Source organism: Erpetoichthys calabaricus, chromosome 2 (assembly GCF_900747795.2).
Source record: "Erpetoichthys calabaricus chromosome 2, fErpCal1.3, whole genome shotgun sequence".
Taxonomy (NCBI): domain Eukaryota; kingdom Metazoa; phylum Chordata; class Cladistia; order Polypteriformes; family Polypteridae; genus Erpetoichthys; species Erpetoichthys calabaricus.
In genome coordinates this window covers 858,144-875,731 of record NC_041395.2, presented here as the reverse complement: position 1 = coordinate 875,731, position 17,588 = coordinate 858,144, and the positions used below count along the sequence as shown (strand labels likewise).

The following is a 17,588-nucleotide window of genomic DNA, read 5'->3' as shown; positions in this document are numbered from 1 at the left end:
TTTAATTATTAATATACAAAAGGGACTGTTCCAGGTAAACAGATTACCCTATAGAGTAGCCAGTGCCTCTGCCATTTTCCCAATACATAATGGACACACTTTTATAAGGTTTGAATGGAGTGATCTGCTATTTGGATGACAGTTTGGTTACCAGGTGTGACCAGGAGGAGCACTTAAAGAATCTGGAAAATGTGCTCAACAGGTGGATAAGACTGGTTAGCTTTACTGGACTGAAAGGCTTTTTCTTGTCAAAATGTTTTTAATGTTCCATTGAAATATGTAACCATACAATTTTTTTATTCTTTTTTGGTTATTTTACAGGAATGACAGGAGGTGTTACAGTGACATCTGTCAATACATTCAACAGAGCAGAAATGTGAAACTTTCAGATAAGGAAGTCTTTGTATCCTGCAGATGGAATAAAGAGATAAAGAACAGTGTGATGGACTTCATAGGGTGCTCTTCAACTCAAATTGACATGATAGTGGACTCCATAGACTATGGAATGCATGATTTCATCTGCCATGTATCTAACTGCTTAGATAAAATATCCTCCATATGGTAAGTAATGGAAGACATCTGCAGAGAGGTTAATGTTGGTCACTCAATCTTTAGATTCTGTTAGCCAGTTAAACACATCCATCAAACCTGAGCCACCAACATGAAGCAAAATGGATACCTCCATCCATCTATTCAGCCATCTCATATAAACATCTCCCAATTTCTAAACTCTGATTTTCTAGTTCAGTCTTACATGAAGCTTCAGCCTAAGAGCCCCAAGGCAATAGGAAGCCAAGGATGTGAGGCCAGTGCACAACATTATTACTTTCTTATGTATGAGCTTTAAATGCCCATCTTGGTCATCACTGACCTTGCAGAAGGAACTCCCTTTGCTTTTAATCTTTTCTCTCACGTCATTGAACCAGAGGGGCACCAATGAGTGTGTGTTTTGGGGGGGACTGGATATCAGTGGATTAATGGAGGATTATTTAAACTGGGGAATGGTGAGGCAGGGAGTTTAGGACAGGCCAAGTTTAGAACTGCACATGAGGGGATGAACAATTGTGTAAAACTAAAAATGCATAGTAATGTAAATTCCAACCTAATGATTAAGTGCAAAAGAAAAATGAGTAACACATTAAAAAAGATAGAAGTATCAGAAATGAAACAAGTGAGTTACAGTTGAATGTAGCTGAACATAATTATGATATTGTCACAATAACAGAAACCTGGCTAAGTAACAAAGATGGCAATGAATAGAACATGGAGGAATACACATTTATTAGGAAGGACAGATGGAACAGAAAAAAAAAAGGGGGGATTGCCATTTATGTCAAACAGAATTTAAATATATGTCTTCTTCAATTGAACGATGAGCCCCATCGTAGTGAGGACATCTGGCTTTGTTTGGAAAGCATTAGGAAAAGAGGTCTTATTTTAGGAGTGTGTTACAGACCACCCAATGCAGACAGTAATTTCAATGCACACCTTTTTAGTAATATTAAAAGGGAAGGTTTGAGCAGAAGCAAAGTCTAAGCAGGATGGACTCGGGTGGAGATGGTCAAGGAGCAGTGGAACAGGTTTGAAAATGTTTTACATCTAATGCAAGTCAGGCACATACAGTGCCTAAATTTAGACATAGTCGGAAATTTTAAAAACTGTGCAGTGGATTAATAAAAGGTTGAAAAAGGAGCTGCAAAGGAAAAAACAGACAAATAAGTCATATAAGACTAATAATAACTAATAATAATAAATAATAATAATTAATTGATAATTATAATAAATAATATTAATAATTAATCAATTAATTAATAAATACATAATTAATAATAATAAATAAATAATAACTAATAATAACAACTCCAATGTGAATTGTAGTGTGTATGAGAAGAGGAGGGCAGCCATTTAGAAGGATATCAGGGAGGCTAAAAGATAGTTAGAGGGGAATATAGAAGATAAGGCGAAAGACGACCCTAAGAGATTCTTTCAGTATTTTAATAGAAAAGAACAATGAAAGAGGAGGTGAAGTGCATCAGAAATAGTAAAGGAGTATGAAAAATACACACAGTGAAATAGCAGACGCTCTAAACTCAGATTTTTCTGCGGTCTTCATATATGAGGAAGTGGATAACATCCCAGAGGTAACAGGGACTACTAAGGCAGTACTGTGGGATTTGTAAATTGTAGAGGGAGAAGTGCTGCTCAAATGAAATAGGCTGAAATCAAAAAAATCACCAGGACCAGAGAATATTTACCCTTGAGTTCTTAAGATGGTTAGTGAGTACATATAGAAACCATTGACACTTATTTTTAGTGAATCACTGTGCACTGGAGAGATTCTGAAGGACTGGAAAATTGCAAATATTATCTTGTCATGTAGGCCAGTAAGCTTAATGTACATCGGAGGAAATTAGTGGAAGGAATTATTAAGGAGAAGATTGAGCAACACATGGCAAGGACAGGATTTTTACTGAATAGTCAGCTTTGGTTCAGAAGAGGAAGGTAGTGTTATACCAATATGCTGGAATTCTGTGAGGAAACAATGAAAAGATACAACTAGAGGGGAGCATATGAAATTTTTTTACAGGAAGCAGAGGGTCATGGTGAAAAGAATCTTGTCAGAATTAGCTGACGTTAAGAGTGGTATTCCACAGGGGCCAGTGCTGGGGCTACTGCTATTTTTAATATATGTTGTGAGGTTTCTGATCTCTTTTGGGATCACCCCAATGGGACAACATGCTGAAGTGCGATTGCCGCATCTGTGGAAAGCTTCTTGTCCATCACTGAGGCAACCGCAGCTTTGCAGCATAGTGCCGCAGAAAAAACTATGAGCTGATTGCAGTTGCGCTATAAGCGCCTGTCACCAATGGGTAATGCAAGGGACCTTGCCCTGTCCCTGCCTGTTTGCTGTGTCCTCATATAGGAGTGTGGTAGATCCTGCTACAATAAATAATAGTGCTGTTCCTGTTTCAAGTTGAATTAAGCTGGTTTTGCTAAAGGAATGAGACTCAGTCTCGTGTTTGAGGTGCAAGACAGCGACTCACACGTCACATATGCAAATGATTTGGATTGGAATATAAAGAAATGATTAAGTTTGCAGGTGATACCAAGCTCATTGGATTGACAGACAACCTGTAATTCGTTTAATCATCACAGAGGGACTTGGACAGCAGACAGGCTTGGGCAGATTTGTGGCAGATGAAATTTAATGTCAATAAATATAAAATATTAAGTGTATGAAGTAAAAATGTGAGATTTGAATGCACAATGGGAGTTCTGAAAATTGAAAGAACACCTTATGAGAAGAATTTAGGAGTTGTCATAGACTCAACATTATCAACTGCTTGACAGTGTTCAGAAGCCATTAAGAAGGCTAACAGAAAGTCTTGAGAACATCAACAAATGGACACATATACACGATTTGTATTGCAATGGCACTGGACAAGATAAATCAGTCAGGGATGAGTCACCAAAGTATGAGCTGGCATGACATCAACAATGGAAGGGGCACCTATAAAAATGGCAATACTTTCTGTCTTTGTATGGTTTAAAGCTAACAGCCATTTTAAAGACAGCAAGCTACTAAAAGAGCATAAATTGAACACAAATCCATTGGGTCAGCACTGGTAGTCACCACACATTCCAAGTAAGCAAAGTGCCAAGTGTCTCACTGACCCAAAAGAAACTTTCTGTGCTCTTGTGAATTGCTGATGGAGAGTCTTGAAGCTGATATTTGGGATATGGAACACCCAGCTGCGGCATCAACCTATAATGAAGGACAGCCAAGGGACCATTACGCTTGCAACTACACAGAAAGAGATTTGTGTACCCATATACAATAGTCAGATGTCATGGGAAACTTATCACACACAACTATGCCTGGCTGCACACCACAACAAATGGGACGAGGAAACAACAGCATACTTGGGCATGGCATTGGAGGGAGAAGCAGCAAACGCATTGCTGGATATCTGCCCAGAGGACCAGGGAGACTTGACTGCATTGGTGACAGCACTTGAGAGGAGGTTCAGACAAAGGAAGGTTTCAGAACACATCCAGCCTGCCCTGTCCACTAAGCAAAGGAGCCAAGAGAAGCTCTGAGACCTAGCAGTGGCTATCTTGTTGCTGGCCCATCAAGGACACCAAGAGTTTTCTGAAGATCTGCAAGAGAAGCTTAGCCTACAAAATTTCCTTAGGACAATGACTCCCCAAATGCTCCAGCAGCACATGCATCTGGTAACACCCAGAAGCCTTAGCAAGGCACTCACAGAAGCCAAAAGGGTTAAGGCCATCTTGTGTCCTCCCAGCAATTCTCGACATCTCTGCTGGGCACTGAATGATGGAGACCCAGACGCAGGGCCAGAAGGCTGTGTTATGCCCAAAGCCTCATCTGCAGGAAGCAGGAAACTTCAGTGGGGTTATGCATTGAGGGAGGCATCACCCCATTAACCCGGCCATCCAAAAAAGAACATTTTCATCATCGGCTGCCTGGGTCCTTTGAGTACCCCTCTCCCTTGCTGCAAAATCAAATCTGTGTTCTTTGAAGCCCTGCTAGACACTGGTTCCACCATTTCTTTGGTGAGGACAGGGCTGCTACCAGAGACAGAGAATGGAGCACCAGAGGGCTGGTAAGCAGCACTGGGTCCCCAGAAGACAGTCACCAGAGGGGAAATTCAAATTTTTGGCAAAAGATGATTATGAGTTGCCATTGGGCATCTCTGGTTTGAAGATGATTTGCAGTAGGCTCAAATTCAAGACTGGTGAATTCTTGGAGCAGATTTTTTGGCAGCACAAATAGCGGTCCTGGACTTTGGAAAAGTAAAACTGCGTCTGTGCATTGATAGAAATATCTGTTGCTGAATCGCACCATAACCACAGCCTTCATGGCATCAGCACCCAGATTCCTACCAGGTCCACTTCACTGGCAAGGAAGCCCATCAGTTGTATTCATCCTCTGGCTCAGAAAAGCTAAAAGTCAGCACCACCATTAGGCCAACCCTGACACCCAAACATCCATCTACACAGCCTCCATCCACCACTACCAGTAAAGCTGTCATGGCTCTGTGGCAGTGCAGCACAGTTGAAATGCCAGAACACCAACGCCAACACTTTGGCCTTCTGCTGGAGGACCATTGGACATTTTTGCTGCTTGTGATGAGGACTGCAACAAAACAAATATGGTTTAGAGGTAAACGCGACTACCAAAGAGGTACTGAGGGATTTGGAAATTGTAGAAGGAGAAGAACTGCTGAGATTAAATAAGATGAAATCAAACAAATCACCAGGACCAGATAATATTTACCCTTGAGTTCTTAAGGAGGCCAGCGAGTACAGATATACACATATTTTTAGGATGTCACTGCACACTGGAGAGATTCTGAAGGACTGGAAAATGGCAAATATCATCCAATTATATAAAAGTGTGACCGGGCAGATCCAAGGAACTATTGGCCAGTAAGCTTAACATGCATCACAGGAAAATTAATGGAAGGAATTATTAAGGATAAGATTAAGGAACATATGGCAAGGACAGGAGTTATTAGATAGATAGATTAGGAACAGTCAGTGTGGGGTCAGAAGAGGGAGGTCGTGTTTTACTAACATGCTGGAATTCTATGAGGAGGCAACAAAAGGATACGAGCAAAATGGAGCAGATGAGATTATTGATGTGGACTTTCAGAAAGCATTTGATAAGGTGCCACATGAGCAGGAGGGCATCAAAGTAAAAGAAGTGGCAGTTCAGGGGGATGTTTTTAGATGGGTGCAGAATTGGCGCAGACACAGGAAGCAGAGGGTGATGAGGGTGTGAGGAACCTCATCAGAACTGGCTGATGTTAAGAGTGGTGACCAGCAGGGGACAGTGTGGGGGCCGCTGCTATATTTAATATATGTAAATGATTTAGATAGGAATATAAGTAACAAGCTGGTTAAGTTTGCAGATGATACCAAGATAGGTGGGTTGGCAGATAATTTGGAATCCGTTATATCATCACAGAAGGACTTGGATAGCAGACAGGCTTGGGCAGATTTATGGAGGATGAAATTTAATGTCAGTAAATGTACAGTATTACACATAAGATGTAAAAATGTGAGGTTTGAATACACAATGGGCGGTCGGAAAATTGAGAGTCCACCTTATGAGAAGGATTTAGGAGTCATAGTGGACTCTAAGCTATCGACTTCCAGACAGTGTTCAGAAGCCATTAAGAAGGCTAACAGAATGTCAGGTTATATAGCGCCTTGATGTGTGCAGTACAAGTCACAGGAGGTTCTACTCAAGCTGCTTGGTCTCCAGGCCACAAGAAAGACACAGCAGCGCTAGAGAAAGTGTTATTGAAAAAGAAAAGAACATGAAAAACACAAAAACTGACCAGTTCAAGAATGTGACGAAACATTAAACCAAGAGCTTGAAGTTCAGTGTGTTCTAATGTCTCTGGTCTCATGTAAAAGCGCAGAGGAAGTGCCTTTTAACTTGCAAAAGCTGGATGACGTTGGTGTGGGTGCTTTTAGTTTGCATTCTGTTTTAAGTTGCCTTCTATTTGTAAAGTCTTCAGCATACAGACTGAGGAAAGCACCTACAGTAGGGGGTCCTGCTGTTTGGGGTTGGGGGGCTTGTATCGTGTGAAAGAGATTGCGGGGGAACTTAGTAGTGCAGGACATTACCAATAGCTCTGTGTGGTAAAGTTATAAGGGTAATGTAAAGCTGATTCATTCAAAGCACAAAATGGTCAAAGTTTGGTATCAGCGCCTAAAATTACTACAGACTTCTTATATGGTGGGTTTAAAGAAATGTCTTACAACCAAAGCATTAAAACATATGTAATTCCTTTTATTCACTAAAATGCACTAACTTCTGTTGTTCTTTTTCTATTACATCTTAAAATATAACATTTCTGTGATCTGTAGAAAACTCGGGGTTCATTCTGTGCCATTGTGGTTTAGGTACATTACAGATTTGACATTCATTTTATTTCTGTGAATTTTTTTATTTCAGAAAGTGGTGAATGCTGATTGTTGATTTGTATTGAAGTGAATGGCAATATGCAGGTGGGCAAAAGTGGTAGCTTTTCCAAAAACACAAAGCTGTGTATTGATAACAAAAATTCAGTGCAGTCAGTTCATTTCAGATTTATTGTCACAAGTGGTGCTAGCAGTAAAATGAAGAGCACACTTGAGCAAGTCCATGACAGTGGTCTGAATGTCACCCCGTAGATGCTGTCAAATATAACATCATAATAGGCAGTAATGGGCGCCACAGTGGTAGTGCTGCTGCCTCACAGTAAGGGGACCAGAGTTCATGTTCCAGGTCCTCCCTGGTGGAGTTTACATGTTCTCCTTGTGTTGACTTAGGGCTCATTAATACTTCACGCTTAGAATGCGTACGCACCCGCATCATGGCTGCCACGCGTTTCCAGTGTTCATTTGACGCATCCTCTGAGCAGGTCCTCAGAAATGAATGCAACACGTGTGCGAGTTGCAGTACCAGCAAAAAGTCGGGGGGTGCAGTGTGTTAAAAGTTGAAATGTAACATACATACTTTAGTGCATTTCATTATATTGGAATATCAGACATTTAATGTGTTCTGTGTGGTGATCTATTGCTGTTTGACACTGATGTCAGTATGAGAGGAAGCACTAGAAAAAAAGACGGCACAGAAGACGGAATGTGAAACTTTTAAAATGCATCGTGTCATTACGACCGGGAATATGCAACACTTGAATATAAAAGCACCACGAATACATCTGTATGTCGGCATTTTGCTTCACCACTTTGAACCATTTATCAAATATCGAAGCGAGCACATCAACCTCGTAAGATCCACAAAGCAGCTTTCTGTCACATGTAGATAGTAAACAGAGACTCTGATGTCACATTCACTTGATCACACTGCGCCCTCCAACTTTTTGCTGGTACTGCAACTCGCACACACGTCACGTTAATTTCTGAGGACCTACTCAGAGGACGCATCAAATGAACGCTGGGAACGTGTGGCATCCATGATGCGTGTGTGTACGCATTCTGAAAATGAAGTATAAATGAGCCCTTAGGCATTTAAACTTTCATTGTGCAGTTCACTTTATTTGAGTTTGTGGATTTTATCAGAAGAATCTTACACTCTGGTTTTTTGAAGCTGGCTTTCTATCTGACTTTGACTTTGTCATTCCTGTTTAATTAGTCATTTTGTTAGTGTTTGACAAATCACACGTCCATCCACAGCGGAGGCCACATGGTCTCTCCACCGAGACTCAGGGAGTGCTTTGATGAATACTTGGCCATAATTATAGTACTAGGGTGTTGTACCGTGTTAGCCATTATGAATGTAGTTAGAAGTCAAGCAAAATTACACCTTTTATTGGCTAACTAAAAACATTACAAAATTATGAACTCCTGGATGTCCAAAGCTATTTGCCTGTTTTTCTCCCAGAGGTCAACGCTTAGAACTCTGATAGTGTGACCAGGGTTACATTTCCATTTTTCATACTTTTCAGCAAGAGCATGAGCGGTAACCCCATTAATAGGCAATGTTTTTTAACTTTGTAATCAGTGATGTGCCATTTATCTAAGTCATGGTAGATTTTGAGTGCTTTGCTAAATAATAAAGATGCTAATATGTGGGCCCATTTATGTTCTGGCTGTCGTCATGTTACAACAAGGTGTTCCTCTGTGTCATTACAGCTTTAGAGGCGTAGCAGGAGTAGCTGTGTAGGCCATAAACTCTTTAAAGTCACAAATGTTCTTCAGAGGTCCACCTGGTTGTGGCTTGCAGCAGTAGTGGTGGGCTGCCATCTGTAGCAGAAGCTGACACACCTCATCCCCAAGCCACTGAATGGAGTCAATGAGGGTCTTGATAGCCATTGCTTTTATCATTTTGTAGCCAAAATCCTGAATACTACTGTATGTCACTGTAACAAGAAATAAGTGTAAGACATGAAAGTTTTGGCAGTCCCAGCCTTTATAAACCCAGTTTAATTCACTTGCAGATAAATTGTAAAAATAGAAGAAAATATTGATCACTGCAGTCACTTGCTATTGTAGTAATGTTGTGTGTCCTACTGTAGAGGACATCAACTCCATCCAACGCTGGACTGTCAACTGAATGCCACTTCTGCTTGCAGTCATCCTTACTGTTAGGCAGCCTAGAAGGGACAGGGACAGTGGATGTAGCAGAAGTGACATTGTACTACTCCTCAAGACCCTTTTCCTCAGAGCCGCAGCAGAAAGAAAAAAATTAATAAATGTTCCGGAGCACGAGTTTCCAACATTACTTCGTACTAGCCACAACAACAAGTGCAGAGCACGTCAACAGAAGCAAATATAAGAAAGGAAGGAAAATTGTTTTTTGTAAATACTGAAAATACACACAACAAGAAATCAACTACTTACAAAATCCCACACTGTGGTGCAGCTCTACACAAGAAATACAAAATGCCCAGCAAATAAGCCACTAATGCACCAATAACACTTATATAATTATTAATTAACAGTAGTACACAAAGTTCATTAATGTCCATCACACAACTTAATGTTTTTTACTTAATGTCCTATTGTGAGAGGGTCTCACTGAGCTGTACCTCTAATCCAAGGGAAATATTATATCACCCACCGTCTCATCATTCAAGCCCTCCAGGCCCTCTCCAAAATTCATAATCTAAAAAGAGAAGGATCCTTCATTTCTCCAAGTCCTTTAGCTGTCTGCAGAAATGAACCTGGGTTCCTGTAGGTGGATTGGGTTCCCAACTGCAAGTGACTTCCTTCACATTCTCTCTGGTGCTGCTCTTTAACCTTTTGAGGTATGGCCGGCCCATCCCTTTTTAAGCTCTTTGGGCCTTCTGGATTGGTGCTCCTTCCAAAGTAGTCCACTGGCTTTTACTAAGTACGATCTTCACTATTTACAGAAACAATGAAAGATACAAACAGATGCTGTCATCAAGTCCCCATGAAAACTGTCACCATGTCATCTCTCTCCTGGCATGTGTTCCTCCACTCTAGGGTTGTAATGGAAGGCTTGTCGCTGACTGTGCCTCCTTTCACGTTTGACAGTAGAGGCTGAAAACATTTTGTCTGTGTTAAAATATAAAGTCCATATTATTGCTGTTAATGTTCTCCTTCTCCATACTTCATCTTGGCTCCTTTTCTCTCCCTCTCATTTTAACTCATTAAAGACCTGAAATGAATGGAGGCAGAGTGCCTGTTGTCATAACATTGAATGTCCAGTCGGAGGTAAGTATGTTGAACACAGGAACCATTTTATTGAATGCTGCACATATAAACATACACTGTACACCCTTCCTTTACGATAATACAACTGTCGTAAACATCTCCCCCCCATTTCAAAATAAACAGTAGGCATAATTTCTACTTTCACTGACTAGTAAATAGAATTCCACAGGCTAATACATGCTTTCTCTATTTTCCTATTTAAATTACTATTAATGTAATTTGTCCCTTCCCCGGAGAAAAATATTGGCATATTAATAACATTTCCCATTTGTTAAACAAGGAATAACATTTTGTTTATTTTATCAAAATCGTCAAACTTGCAAACAGCCCATTTGTTTCCTCTTTTCTTTTTTTTTCATTTCTATTCATTTACAAATTTAGTCTGACCACTGGTTTGCTGATTCTACCAGATCTTGTAATTGTCTGATCTATACTGGCACTTAAATTAGATGGAGCAGACTCAGGTGGGGCTGTACTGTATTGTCCAATTGTGTGCCATCCCGAGAGCTCAGAGTGTTTTCTAATGTAGATGGAAATTCACCAGCTGAATTGGTTTTGGGCATTGCTTGGAGGTGACGTCGGTTTCTTCTTTGTGTTTCTCCATAATCAGTTTCAATGATATATGACCTGGGTGTCACACTTCCACGCATAACAACTGCAGGACTAGCACAAGACTTCTCATGGTCCAGTTTGGTGAGGACCATGTCACCTGGATGTAGGTTTTGGAGATGCCTTACACTATGACATCTGTTGTAGTAATAGGCTTGTTTTGACTTCTCAGCTACATCCTTTAGCCTAATTTTCTTTTGATTTGGCCATTTGGGTTGAAGATTTTTCTCCAGGGTGGGTAGAATTTCTTTAATCCTTCTCCCCATAAGTAACTCAACTGGGCTGGTCCTGGTGGTGACACATGGTGTTGACATATAGCACATAAGGGCGAGTAGTGGGTCGCCTTGCTTAAGAATCCTCTTTGCAATTTGTACTGTCCTCTCTGCTTCACTGTTACCTTGTGGACTGTGAGAACTTGATGTAGCATGCCTGAAGTCCCACTGTCTCGCCAGTTCCTTAAACTCAGCACAGGAGAGCTTTAAGGTGCTCAAATGCTACTTGCTGTGCTTTATCTCATGTCCATGCTTGGTTATTCTTCAAAAGCTCAAGCATTGGCCCCACCACTGTTGAGAGATTCGGGATATACTTCACCAAATAATTGACCAAACCTAGCAGTTTTTTCAGCTCTTGGAGGTTCTCTGGTGGAGACAGCTGCTTAATCACCTCAGCTTTGTCTGGATCAGGTCTTACACTGGTCTGATCAATCAGGTGACCCAGGAAGCGTTAATTGTTTTTGTCATAGATCACATTTTTCTTTATCCAGCTTCAATCCAGCGGACTCAGTCCTTTGTAAAACCTTTTCCATGTGTGTGTCATGCTACTCTGTAGTATGTCCAAACACAAGTATGTTATCCATGAAAACAGTAACTCCCTCTAAACCCTCTAGTATCTCTGTCATTTTTCTTTGAAAAATCTCTGGAGCACATGTTATTCCAAATGGTAACCTTCGAAAACAGAATCTGGAAAATGGAGTCATACATGTGGTCAGCTTATTGCTCTCCTGATGCAAGGGTATCTGCAAAAACCCACTCGCTGCATCCAATGATTTTAACAGGCTCAGTTTTTAGTGTCCCATGCTCGCTAAATACCTAATGGACCTCCTCAATTCTTTTTACAAGGCCCATTGATAGATAGATAGATAGATAGATAGATAGATAGATAGATAGATAGATAGATAGATAGATAGATAGATAGATAGATAGATAGATAGATAGATAGATAGATAGATAGATAGATAGATAGATAGATAGATAGATAGATAGATAGATACTTTATTAATCCCAAGGGGAAATTCACAAATATTGCTGCTGCTGTGGACCTGCTTAGTAAATTATTCACACTGCGTCCTTGAACAACAAAGACTGGGAAGGAGTAAAGATTGCCTTTAAACTTTGTGCTGACTTGGAACTGCCCTAAGCACTCCAACTGGCCTCCTGGGCTATAAAGTGAGATGCTGGGTTGCTGCAAAGCTCTTTCTGGAATAAGCATGTGGAAAGTCTCTTCACACATTATACTAGCATCAGCCCCTGTGTCACTCAATCTTGAATCTCACTTCAGTGGCACCAATGAAACGCTGCACTGTCCACTGCTCTTCACTCCTGTCCAAATTACTCACAGATCCCAAGAAGTTGTTCTGTATGCTCTGTGACTTCACTCACTGTTTTGCTGTGACACACTCTTGCCCAGTGTCCAATTTTGTGACATTTATGACAAGTGGACATCATTGCAGGGCATCTTTCCTGCTTTTTGTGTTGTATTTTACCACATTTAACATTTATTTTCTTTCTGTTCAGTTTCTGGCATCACTTTAGTATGTTTTGGTCTCCCAGAATATTTCCCTGTTTTCCAATATGTGTGTGCGATTTCATGCATAGAAGTCGACAGCTCTCCTTGCAGACTAACTTGATACGTAACCTCCTCAGACTGTCAAACTGTTTGTATTGTTTGAGCCAACATGAAGTTTGACATTAATTGTAATTTGCGAGAGAGCCCTTTATCCAAAATGCCCACCACTATGCGGTCTTGAATATTCTCATCCCGACTCGCACTGAAGCCATAGTGCTCCAATAATTCGTAAAGGCTCAAATAAAAGTCTCAGCCTTCTCACCCAGCCGCTGCACTCTCTGATGACAGGAGGCATGCTCGTGAATTACATTGCGTTTTGGACAAAAGTACTCATCAAACTTTTGTAGCACTACATCAAAGTCCTTTTCCTCTCTCCTCTACAAATGAGAACGACCGGAAGATATTTTCTGCTTCGCTGGCCGCTGTTTAAATTAAACAACTGACCTGCACGTCTCCATCATCTTTGTTGAGCTTAGTAGCCGTCCTGAATCTCTGAAAGCGCTGCTTCCAGTCCAGCCATTCTGTTGGCTTGTCAAAGGAAAAGTTCGGCGGTGGGTTAAACTTTGCCATGCCTTTTTTTCTCTCTTTCTTCTTCTGCTACTTTATTATTATTCTGTTAATGGAAGACCATGCGTATTTAGCCACTTCTGACACCATGTCATAATAGTGAATGTCCAGTCAGAGGTAAGTATCTTGAACACAGGAACCCTTTTATTGAATGCTGCACATACAAACATACACGCTACACCTTTCCTTTACAATAATAAAACTGTCGTAAATATCATGACACCTGTCAGCTTCAAGGGTGTTATGGCTGAAGTGTTGAGGCTGAGGGTTGATGCTGCCAGCACCCTGTCTTCAAATGAACTCACAATAAATTCAGGAGTTAAAAAAAATTTGTGTTTATAAGAAGCCTCTGAAAGTTTACATTCAGTATATTCTACTAAGGTTTGGTTCAGCTTGCACACGCTCAAGTGTTTGATTCCACACATGAATACTGTACTTGTAACACTTGTAGAAGAACACTGGCCATCTTCATTTCACAGAAATTTAAACACAGACTCACAGAGAGCTGTAGCCATTTGAAATGTAAGGACACTTTGACAAGATGAGAGACATTTGTGTTTAAACTCGGATTCTCATTTATCATATCCTGTTGGTGTTGGGGTCACTTGTGCTTATCCTGAGCCTCCCTGATTGAACTGTCATTTATTTTTAGTCATTTAGCTTTTAAGTTATCCTCTGTAGTAGTAGGGTGTTGTACCATGTTAGCCATTATGGATGCAATCAGAAGTCAAGCAAAATGCCACCTTTTATCGGCTAACTAAAAAGATTACAATATCTTGACTGAAATGATTACATCTTTCCCTGAAGAAGGGGCCTGAGTTGCCTCGAAAGCTTGCATATTGTAATCTTTTTAGTTAGCCAATAAAAGGGGTCATTTTGCTTGACTTCTCATTGCAAGTTATCCTCTGACATTGTAAATGAAGAACTTATTACTTAACAGCAGAAACCCAACAATATCTGAATCAATGTGTTCACCCCCCCCCCCCCCCCCCCCCAACCAAAACACGATCAAGATCCTAAATATCCTACATAGGACGATTCCTGTATCTAAATGTGTAATGCTGGACATACAAACACACACACAAACAGAAGTCAGTGCAGGTTTATTTATGCAGACACACAGCAGCCATGTATCCCTGTTTGTCCAGGTGTTATCACAAAAGCCTCATGTAAATTTAAAGGTGACATGACTGTGTTTACACTAAATATGATAGTCAATCTCACAAGGACAGGTGACTCAGCAGTGGGGTGATGACTGCTGACTAATTGATTAACTTAAATAAAAAGTGAAATCGTATTTGAAACTTGACCTTTTTTTTTAATCCTTTCTTCACCACATACAATTTCTTGTGTTAGGAATTTGCCTTTTTTTTGCATACCCCAACTTGCTCTCCACAGAGACAGAGAGAGAAGCTTGTGGTCAGAGTTCAGGGTCAGCTATTTGTGCAGCACCCCTGAACCAATTGCAGGTTAAGGGCATTTCAAAAGGGCCCAGCAGAGTAGCATTCCTTCTGTCAAACATTCGACTTACCAGCCCCAATCCTTTAGCCATCCTTTTATCCAATAGAGACTACAGTGATCCCTCGCTATATCGCGCTTTGCCTTTCGTGGCTTCACTCCATCACGGATTTTATATGTAAGCATATTTAAATATATATCGCGGATTTTTTGCTGGTTCGCGGATTTCTGAGGACAATGGGTCTTTTAATTTCTGGTACATGCTTCCTCAGTTGGTTTGCCCAGTTGATTTCATACAAGGGACGCTATTGGCAGATGGCTGAGAAGCTACCCAACTTACTTTTCTCTCTCTCTTGCGCTGACGTTCTCTGATCCTGACGTAGGGGGTGTGAGCAGGGGGGCTGTTCGCACACCTAGACGATACGGACGCTCGTCTAAAAATGCTGAAAGATTATCTTCACGTTGCTACCTTCTGTGCAGCTGCTTCCTGAAGCGACATGCTGCACGGTGCTTCGCATACTTAAAAGCTCAAAGGGCACGTATTGATTTTTGTTTGTTTTTCTCTGTCTCTCTCTATCTCTCCCTCTCTCTCTCTTTCTCTGCTCCTGACGGAGGGAGTGTGAGCTGCCGCCTTCAACAGCTTTGTGCCGTGGTGCTTCGCATACTTAAAAGCCAAACAGCCCTATTGATTTGTTTGCTTTTCTCTATCTCTGTGACAGTCTCTGCTCCTGACGCGCACTCCTTTGAAGAGGAAGATATGTTTGCATTCTTTTAATTGTGAGACGGAACTGTCATCTCTGTCTTGTCATGGAGCACAGTTTAAACTTTTGAAAAAGAGACAAATGTTTGTTTGCAGTGTTTGAATAACGTTCCTGTCTCTCTACAACCTCCTGTGTTTCTGCGCAAATCTGTGACCCAAGCATGACAATATAAAAATAACCATATAAACATATGGTTTCTACTTCGCGGATTTTCTTATTTCGCGGGTGGCTCTGGAACGCAACCCCTGCAATGGAGGAGGGATTACTGTACTCCTTCTGAGCACATTTGGTGCCAACTTCATGTTGGCTTCACAACTGAATGTCTCTGGTTCTCTTCTTTAAATTGTGAAAGATGTCTTTCATTGATGAACTTTTACTTTGTGAGGTTCAGACCAACAGGTCATGTGGCTCTGGTATTGAGAAGTTGGCAGTCTGCTACTGTTGGGAGCTGGTTGGCCAACAGTCCTTGTTGCAATCCCAGTGTTTATTTCTGGTCTCTCCATTTTGTTTGTTTCTTCTTCTTCTTGGCCTCTCCTGCTGGTCTTTAGCAACTTCAGTAATTTCTGATACTTTAGAGACGTCTTTTTTACGCAGTTTGGTAAGAGTGGAGTTGATTTGAGGGGGTCAGTTAGATGGAGGACAGTGTTGTTATGGAGATGGATTTTATTCTTTTTTAATATTTTTTGTACTTTGACAAATAATAAATTTTTACTCTTTTATTCTTGTTTTATGCTTTGAGTTTAATACAGATTTGTTCACAAAACTCATCACAGCATACATTTGCCTTTTGGCTTCACTGGATTTCTAATTATTTCTTTTCCTTCCAGTTTTTCAGGTGGTTGGAATGACTTTACATTTTGGAGTTTATGTTGCTTATTTCAACAATATGAAGCTGAGAAAGGAGACAGCAGCCTCCCGCACCTCATCTCTTTGTTTGCTCCTTTTCCAAACGATGTGATCTCAACAGAGTTGGACTGGATTGATGTGATTGACTTCAGATTTATGAGGCGATGTCTGCAGAATAAGGTTGTAGCTCCACAGTACAGAGAGGTTTTGCAAAGTCTTCATCAACTCATAATCAGCAGTCTTGAGGAGGCTGTAAGGTACGTTTTATTACTGGGTACTAAGATGGAGGCAGAACACATTTGAAATGCTGGTAGATACACGGTGGCTGAGCAGATCTGTTGTTTCGCGCCGCGTTGTGTGCTTTGTTTTGTCATTGATGTCTTTTTCATTCTGATGCTCATCTTTTGTTCCCCTCCATCACCCTGGCGTTATTTAAAACCGGCCATCTCTTCACTGTTTTTTTATTGCCTCCTCCTGTCCCTCGTGATCTTCAGCTCTGTCCTCTTAACTCTTGTTGGAGATGTTACAAATGTACAAAGCTCATTCAGTTCTCCTGTGTCTACTTCATCATCTTCATTTCATTTGAGTTGTATGTCATAGCGATTCTTTTAATCGTATTAAGTTAATTAGTGAAAAGGTCTAAGCAAACACTTTTATCCTCCCACTTTAAATAAATAAATTTTAACTTGACTCAGGCCTTTTCTACAGTTCTCTTCACTTATCTTCTGTCCAGAGAGTTTTCCATATTTTAACAGCACCAAGATAAAGCCAAGAAAAAAAAGTCCTAGAGAATCCTTCACATGTGAGGAGCTAAATGTCAACTGTGAGAGTTTCATAGTCAGTCAGTCTTTTCCTAATGCAAAGTAATATCTTGTTTGTTGACTTGTTTTCTTCTCCACTTGTATTTCTAAGAGATGATTTTCATTTCTGCTGACTTCCCAGCTCATAGAGTTTGTCGTAACACATTTAACAGGAATCAATTATACTAAAAAACCAAACAAACAAACCTTGTGTCCCTGATTGTAATTTGCTAATCTTCTGACTTTTCTTTTCTTCACATCTTTATTTGTCTGTCAACAATGATGAATTATGGGATCTCTGCATTGCACAATAGTAATAAAAGAGTCAAATAATCCAATCAAATTTCTATGCTTGATGGTGCTATGCTGAAAAAAGCTGAAAACCACAGACCCCTCAGACGTCACTGTCTCTACAACATAAGCCATCTGTAGTGAGTATCGTGATCTATCTGAGCAAAGCAGACGCCATACATCAACACGC

The 17,588-nt window shown here is 40.6% G+C and overlaps 1 protein-coding gene across 1 annotated transcript in view; it reads left to right on the top strand.

Moving 5' to 3' along the window:
• LOC114643014 (uncharacterized) overlaps window positions 1-17,588 on the top strand; it is a gene marked incomplete at its 3' end in the record, with an annotated part of 1,911,439 nt that overhangs the window by 1,046,153 nt on the left and 847,698 nt on the right. The window lies entirely within an intron of this gene.